The sequence below is a fragment of the Benincasa hispida genome, chromosome 2 (genome assembly GCF_009727055.1).
Source record: "Benincasa hispida cultivar B227 chromosome 2, ASM972705v1, whole genome shotgun sequence".
In the NCBI taxonomy this organism is placed as follows: Eukaryota; Viridiplantae; Streptophyta; class Magnoliopsida; order Cucurbitales; family Cucurbitaceae; genus Benincasa; species Benincasa hispida.
In genome coordinates, this window is record NC_052350.1 from 28906037 (window position 1) to 28913542 (window position 7506).

Here is a 7506-nt window from a genome sequence, read left to right on the forward strand (position 1 = left end):
GAACGCAGGAGGATTGTGTGTGAAAATTTTTTAAAAACGTAATTTCTCCAAAAAAATCTTCTCCTCTCAAATCCTCTCCCTCCCCCAAAAGTTAGCAAAGCCCACACCTCTTGCTACTTCTCAACCCCTACGAAGAATATAGAGAATTACCTCTTAGTGATGGCCATTTTGGGTTACTATACTTATTTGTGATTAAGAAGAGATTTTGTGGCTGTTCGAGGGGGATTATCGCGAAGAATTGGTTCTTCAAGGGTAAGTATAATTATAACCTTGATTCCTCCTTTTGATGCATGCTGTAAAATATTTTATGTAATTTGTATAATTTGAGATCTCTATATTTTTTTAATTATGTGAAATTTGAAAATTAGGAACAATCACGCTTCCACATCGGACCTTACAGTCCTTCAGTAACTATGACTTTTGAATCAATGGAATCTATTCTTTCTTTCTTAGTTATAAGCTAAATTTCTAAGGGATTCAGTTATGTGGATACCTGATAACTTGTAGAAATACAAGTTATCGTAGTCTTTTCGTTTAAAATAATAAAGGTGGGGAAGAAGATTATGCGCCAATCATACTTAGAATTCATGCCAAACATCAAGTTTGCACCAAAGTACTTAAAAAGTAACCGTTGATCGCATTTTATGAGAAGATTACACAAAAAGTGTTTATTTTGTAGATTATCGTAAGGAATCAGCATGTGTTAATCCTTTATGGAGCACGTAACGATCGTATGCCTCGGGATCTTTGAAACTGTCCTGGTGGATCTTCTGTCATATCTCCAAAATGTTGACCATGAGTGCAATGCTAACATTCTTACCTACCGTGTCAGATGACGACGACCGATCAAAGCGGGAATCCCAACAAAGAACAACTCTGAGAATTTTAAGAGAATAATCCACCTTCACTTTCCACCCAATCCAACATTGGAGTTTCGCTGGAGCAATAGTCTAAGAAGATTTTCTCTCTTCGTTCAACCATAATTACACCAACAACCTTGGCAACCATCTGTTGAGCGCAAGAAATTGCTGTCAGTTGGCTACTCACCTCACTTATTTACTATTATAGTCGTTCTAGTACCTGTTTGTTTGAGACATTATTCATTATGTATTCTTCAACTATACTGCTTTATTAATATCAGCATGTCACTTTTCATCGCTTTTCCCTTCTATGCTTTCACTTTTATTTTAGCCATGAGTCACTAAACTTTACGGGGTACGTGGGAAGGTCATTATCGTGAGTTAAGAAAAGTTTAAAGAAGTTATCTTGTTCGCTTAATGTGCAATTATTTAAAAACTTGCCTTTGTTTACTCATAAAGACAAGTAGCTATAACTAACTTCTCGAGAAAGGCAGTTGTGGAACTCGTTAAGCGAAACAATAAGTATTTCTAGAGATAGAAATAACCTTGCACTTTCAAGCATTCTCATTCACGCATCATAGAGATATGACAAGTGTGGCGAGCCACTGAGAGGTGCGCGACAACTGTGAGCTATGAACTGGGATAAATTCCTCCTATAGAGCTTAGTGATGCGATAATGATCTTCTCCCAAACTTTATCTTCTCCATATATTTTCTCCACGTCCAGTCTGTTGCATCCTTCATTCTCTTATTGGAGGCTCTTAGAATGTTTTCTTTGATAACCTAAAATTTGGTTCATCGCATGTTTAAAGCACACTCATAAAAAAACTAGCTTCGCTGCATAGATCACATTTATTTAACACAATTGTAGCAGATTCCCGTGTTCGACCTTAGGTCATCCTAAGACACTCTCAATCAGGTTTCACTTGGCCTATAACCGAGAAAACTTGTGATTGATGTATGCTCATTACATTGCAACATGTACTATTAATAATGCATATCATTCGTAGTCTAGTGCAAAATTCATCGCATATTTTAAAACCATTAATACCCTAAGATCTTACGGCTTGAACGAATGCTAATTTATCATGTCACAGTGACTTTTCCATTTCCTTCATTGAGTTAAACTAGCCACTTAATTTAACATACTAGTGGAGTCTCAATATTGAGAAGGTTAAGATAAAAACTTATTTCACAAAGGAATACAAGATTAAAAGCCTAGAGATAGGACTGTCTCGTGTATGCTTAGAGATAAAGATACACTGTAGGATAAAGAAATTGCATAAAAATGATCTAAGATTCAACTAGCCATAGTGATATAGATCTAATTACTTAAACATTTAAAGGAAACTAATAGAAGATCAAATAGGAGAAGTTTTTTGTCCATGTTGAGTCACTATTGACCTAATACGACTACATAGCCCAAGGAATAAGTCTCTTTTGGTTGAAATTGGATTGTAATCCCTGTTTATCAACTATTATTTACTGTTTTCATTAAGCATTCAACCCAACCATCAACCAATTTAATAGGTTACCATCGGGTTCATTGTTTGTATCATTTTAACAAAATTTAAATTAAATCTAGTCTTATGGGGTATGATAATTGGAATAACCCCAAGTTTATTATTTATTGACAAGTTTATAATAATTGGAATACTCCCAAGTTTATTATTTATTGACAGTGTATGCTTGTACATAGACTACTCTTATTCATTTTTATCACACATACAGATTTGGTCATTCGATGCTCGTTATAATAAGATACACCTGAAGATGCATGATTTTAAACTAAGAAATAATCACTTTGATCAAATGCACCCGCAGTTGCATGATTTTAAATCAATAAGTGAATTTTAACTACCGAACATTTGGTAGAGAAGACATATTCTTCTATTCATCTATAAAAGTGCATTTAAAAGTATTGTAATGAGCAAATGCAACACCTTTTTAAATATAAATAAAATAAATGAGCATCTTATTCATGAACCTAAACCAACTATTTTGATATCATTTTCTAAAGTAAATATTGTAGTATATAATAATTATGATGAAGGTTGAAATCACGATAGAAGAGTAAGTACTTGCTCGTTTTGTTGCGATTATAATTGCTCAAAATTGAACCACACGACTATATTGAAAGAGTTAACAACAAGTATGCATAAGTAATTTGGATACTAAGCACTCTAACTACATTAATTTTGAGGATCAAGCATGCATGTTCATAGAAGAAAATAGAGTTTGAGATTACAACCTTTGTAGAATTCCAAATTCCAGGAATCCTTGGTTTGATTTTGATCACGAACGCTTCGTGAACCACCGCTAGAGTCTTTCCCACTATTCTTCGATCTTAGAACGGATTGTGGGATCCAATTATGATGAGAATTTGAAGGGAATTTTGAGTCTTAGAGAGTTTTTGCATGAAGGAACTTTGAGAAACAAATTTCTCTTCAAATTCCAAATTGCACGAAGTTTTCTTCAGTCTATTTTTTTTTTTTTTTTTATTTAAAGAAGATGAACATGCAATCAAATTGCATAAAAAATTGACACCAAATCAATTTACAAAGTGGAAAATTAGATGTTAGACTAAGTGGAAAAAGTGGGAAAAACCCACTTTCCAAAATTTTCTTCTTTTTAAAATAATTTTCATAAAATCAATTTAAAAAGAATGTTGATTTTTAAATCTGAATTTCATAACTTCAAACTTAATTTTAAATAAAATTAATTAAATAATTAATTAAATAATTTAATTTAATATCAAATATTAAATTAATAAAACACCTATCTCGAACATGAATCCTCATTCATGTATACAATATTTAAATATTTTTAACTCTTCAATTTATTCATTTCCATAATTAAACGTCAATTATATCGCATATAATTAATTATAATTCCCTGATCTGAATTTGAACATTTCAAATTATCTCATCGCATTGTCCTAAAGTTTAGTCCGATATGAGCTAGTAGGGAGACCTAATGGACCTACAGATCATGAGTCTCGACGATCCAAGATTAATCGGCTAGACTCTTTAACCCAATTAATCAACATTCGTTAACTACTAGGATACTTCGCCGAAGCCCAATAGTTGTACGTTCCTCACGGTAGATATATTTATGTCCACTTAATTTAACCATGATTAATAAGTCGATCCTTCATGGTGATAGAGTAAACATGCATAAAATGGAAGATAACAAAATCATTAAACACTCTAATTACACTTAATTTGAGTTACAAGCATGCTAAAACACAAGTTTCAAACAATAGGGTTTCAGAAATACAACATTTGTATATTTCCTTCAATTCAAGGCTAATCTCCATGAACTTGATCTTCAAATCTTCAGTAGACATCAAGAGAATCTTCTCTACTATTCTCGGTATTGGATTTGAATGGTGGAACTCTAAATTGGAAGGGAGTTGGAGAGAATTGGAGAAGTTTAAGAGAAAATATTCAATAGAATTTTCTTTCTCAAAAATTCAAAATCCATCATTCCAAAATCTGATAAATCAAGTATTTATTCAGATTACTCATGCAAGCACTAAGTAATTCAGCATTTTGACACTTCAAAATGCATTATAGAAGTGGGCTAGGTGTTGATTTAGGGAGAAATCCACTAAGAAATTCAATACTTGGATAATTCTACTTTCACCTTAATTTCAACTTTTAGTTATATTTAAATTAAAACTAAACTAAATATAATTTAAATTCAATTTCTAAAAATTGAATTTCTCTCAAAATTGAATTGAATTGAATTAATTAATTAAATAAATTTAATTAATTAAATAATAATAATTTAATATCTAATATTAAATTAATAAAACACCTATCTCGAACATGAATCTCTATTCATGTAATCAATATTTAAATCATTATTTAAATATTTTGAATTCTCCAATTACATTTAATTTCAATAAATTTAAACGTTAATTATATCGAATATAATTATCCAAACCTTAAAATTGAAGTTGAACATTTCAAATCCAAACCCTAAAATTGAATTTGAACATTTCAAATTCACATAATATTTTAATCCAAGGTCTATTCTTTACGAGCTAGTAGAGAAACCTTAAGGACCTACAAATACGAGCTCCAACAATTTGAGATTAATCGGTTAAACTCTTTAATCTGAATTATGATATTCGTTAACTACCGAGACGTACCACTATAGCTCGATAGTTGCACTCTCCTCACTGTAGAGATATTTCTGTCCACTTGATTTAACCATAATCAGTAAGTCGATCCTCCATAGGTCGTTCGTATTTATAGCTAGGTCAAAATTACCGTTTTACCCCTGTAAATATATCTTGCTCCTTAAGTCACCACCAATCCTCTATTGAACAATTGGTTTATAGTCCAACCAATGAACTATGTCCCTCTTTATCATGAGAGGGTGGGGCCCCCTTTATTCAAGACCATGAATCGTTACTTAAGAGAACAACCTATCTGTTAACCTTAAAATTGGGTAGGAGTGAATTCCATCTTGCAAGACTATGTCTCTAGCTATCTATCCGGTTTTATCCCCAAAATTGGAGGCTTATTGAGCAGTGTTGTTGAATTACTCTCATCTATGTAGATCAAAGAGTAATCTCAAATAAACAGGAGTTCATAGTTATCTTAGAATTAAGATCGAGTTACCCTAGGTTATTGAATTGAAATAGTCAATTTTAACAGTAAACCATTGTTATAAAGAAAAGTGACTATTTCGTGGTCTGGTCTTATGCAAACGTCTTTTGCATAGGATGTCTCCACTCGCATGTCTCCACATGAACGATTTCGGGAACACATCGTTTGTATTAGTATACAAAGTGGAACGCATCCATAGTGTCCCTAGGATGAGGTACCCAATCTCATCCATATACTTATAGATCTTTTAGGATATATACTATAACTTGATCCTCTTTTATGTCTCTACGTAAAGTTAAAATATTCATACTATAGTCATGAGTTCACTTATTGAATTTTATAACAGAGTGCAATTTTCAATAATACTTTTATTGAAAAAAAATATATGTTTCATATATTACGAACTGCGAGTTTTAGGACATTCCCAACATATGGGTTGCTCGTAATTACAACTGGGTCAAAATTACTGTTTCACTCCTGTAATTATATATTACTCCTTAAGTTCCACTGATCCTCTAATGAACAATTGGTTTGTGGTCCAACCACCAAACCGAGTCCCTCTTGGGCCAATGAGAGGGTGAAGCCTCTTGTTCGAGACCCGGAGTCAACACTTAAAAGAACAATCTATCTATTATCCCCAAAATTGGGTAGAAGTGAATTCCATCTTGCAGAACAATGTCCCTAGCTATCTACCCGGTCTTACCCCTAAAATGGGAGGCTTATTGAGTCAACGATGTTGAGTGACTCTCATCCATGCAAATTAAAAGATAATCTCAAATAAACAAGAGTTCATAGGTAGCTCAAGATTAAGATCGAGTTACCTAGGTCATCAAATTGAAATAGTTAGTCTTATTAGTAAACGACATTATAAAGTAAAAGTGATTATCTCGTGGTTTGGTCTTATGCAAATTCATTGCATAGGATGCCCCAACTCGCATGTCTCCACAAGAACGATTCAGGATCACATCGTTTGTATCAAATAAAGAGTGGGTCGCATCTGATAGTGTCCTCAGGTTAAAGTATTCAGCCTTATCCCTATACTATAGACGTTTTGACTATTACTCGAACTTGGTCCACTTTTATATCTCCACATCAAGTTCAAGTATTCATGTTATAGGCAGGAGTTCTTAGTTTATTAGATTTGAGGTTAAAAATGTACAATTCACAAATTCAATAACATCTCTATTGAATAAACCTCAATAATTTTTTTTTGAAAAATAAAATAAATTTAATGTTTATAAACTACGAATTTTAGGGCATACAACCCAATATATACTAAAATGGAAGTTCCACATTTTAGATGTAATACCAAAGAGATATTAGTCTTGTACCTTTCGTGCATTTTAACTTTGCCCAAACTTTAAAAGTCTTGAGTATAATGAAAAGAAAAAAAAAATGTATGGAAGCAAAATTGTGAATCTCTTGAAGAGATCACAGTTTTTTGGACCTCCTAAAATATGACATATTTGGATGTTCCAAATTTGGTAAAATCTCCTAAAGTTAAGTTGGAAATTTTTAAATGAGGTGGCATGTTGAGTCACAGATTTTAAATAAAGTGGTCATTTTTATTATTTTTTCTATCTGTATTGAGTGATTTTTTTTTTTTTTGTCATCTCTCATTCTCTCCCTCCCTTTAGTTTCTCTCCTCCTTTCCCTTTCCATCTCTCCACCACAACTCCTCTGGAACTGCTAATTCCCTTATACAAATAGGAAAGTTAAAGTTAATATTGGGTTTTCATGTATTCAGAATGCTCCGGGAAGCATCGTGGCTTTAATGTTCAATCAGCTTTGTTAGATAAACTACCGTGAATTCTTGGTATGAAATTCATATCAAAACGATGGAGTTGGGACTAATGAGTCGCTCAATGTTTCAAAGTATGAGATTGTTGGGATTTATGCCTAAAACCTGGTAGTTAATTGGTTTTGACATAATAAGTTATTATTTTAAATATGCAATAGTAAGTCATCCATTACAGTAAAAATCCAAAAAAATTTCATGTGACAAATACTATGACAAAAAAAATA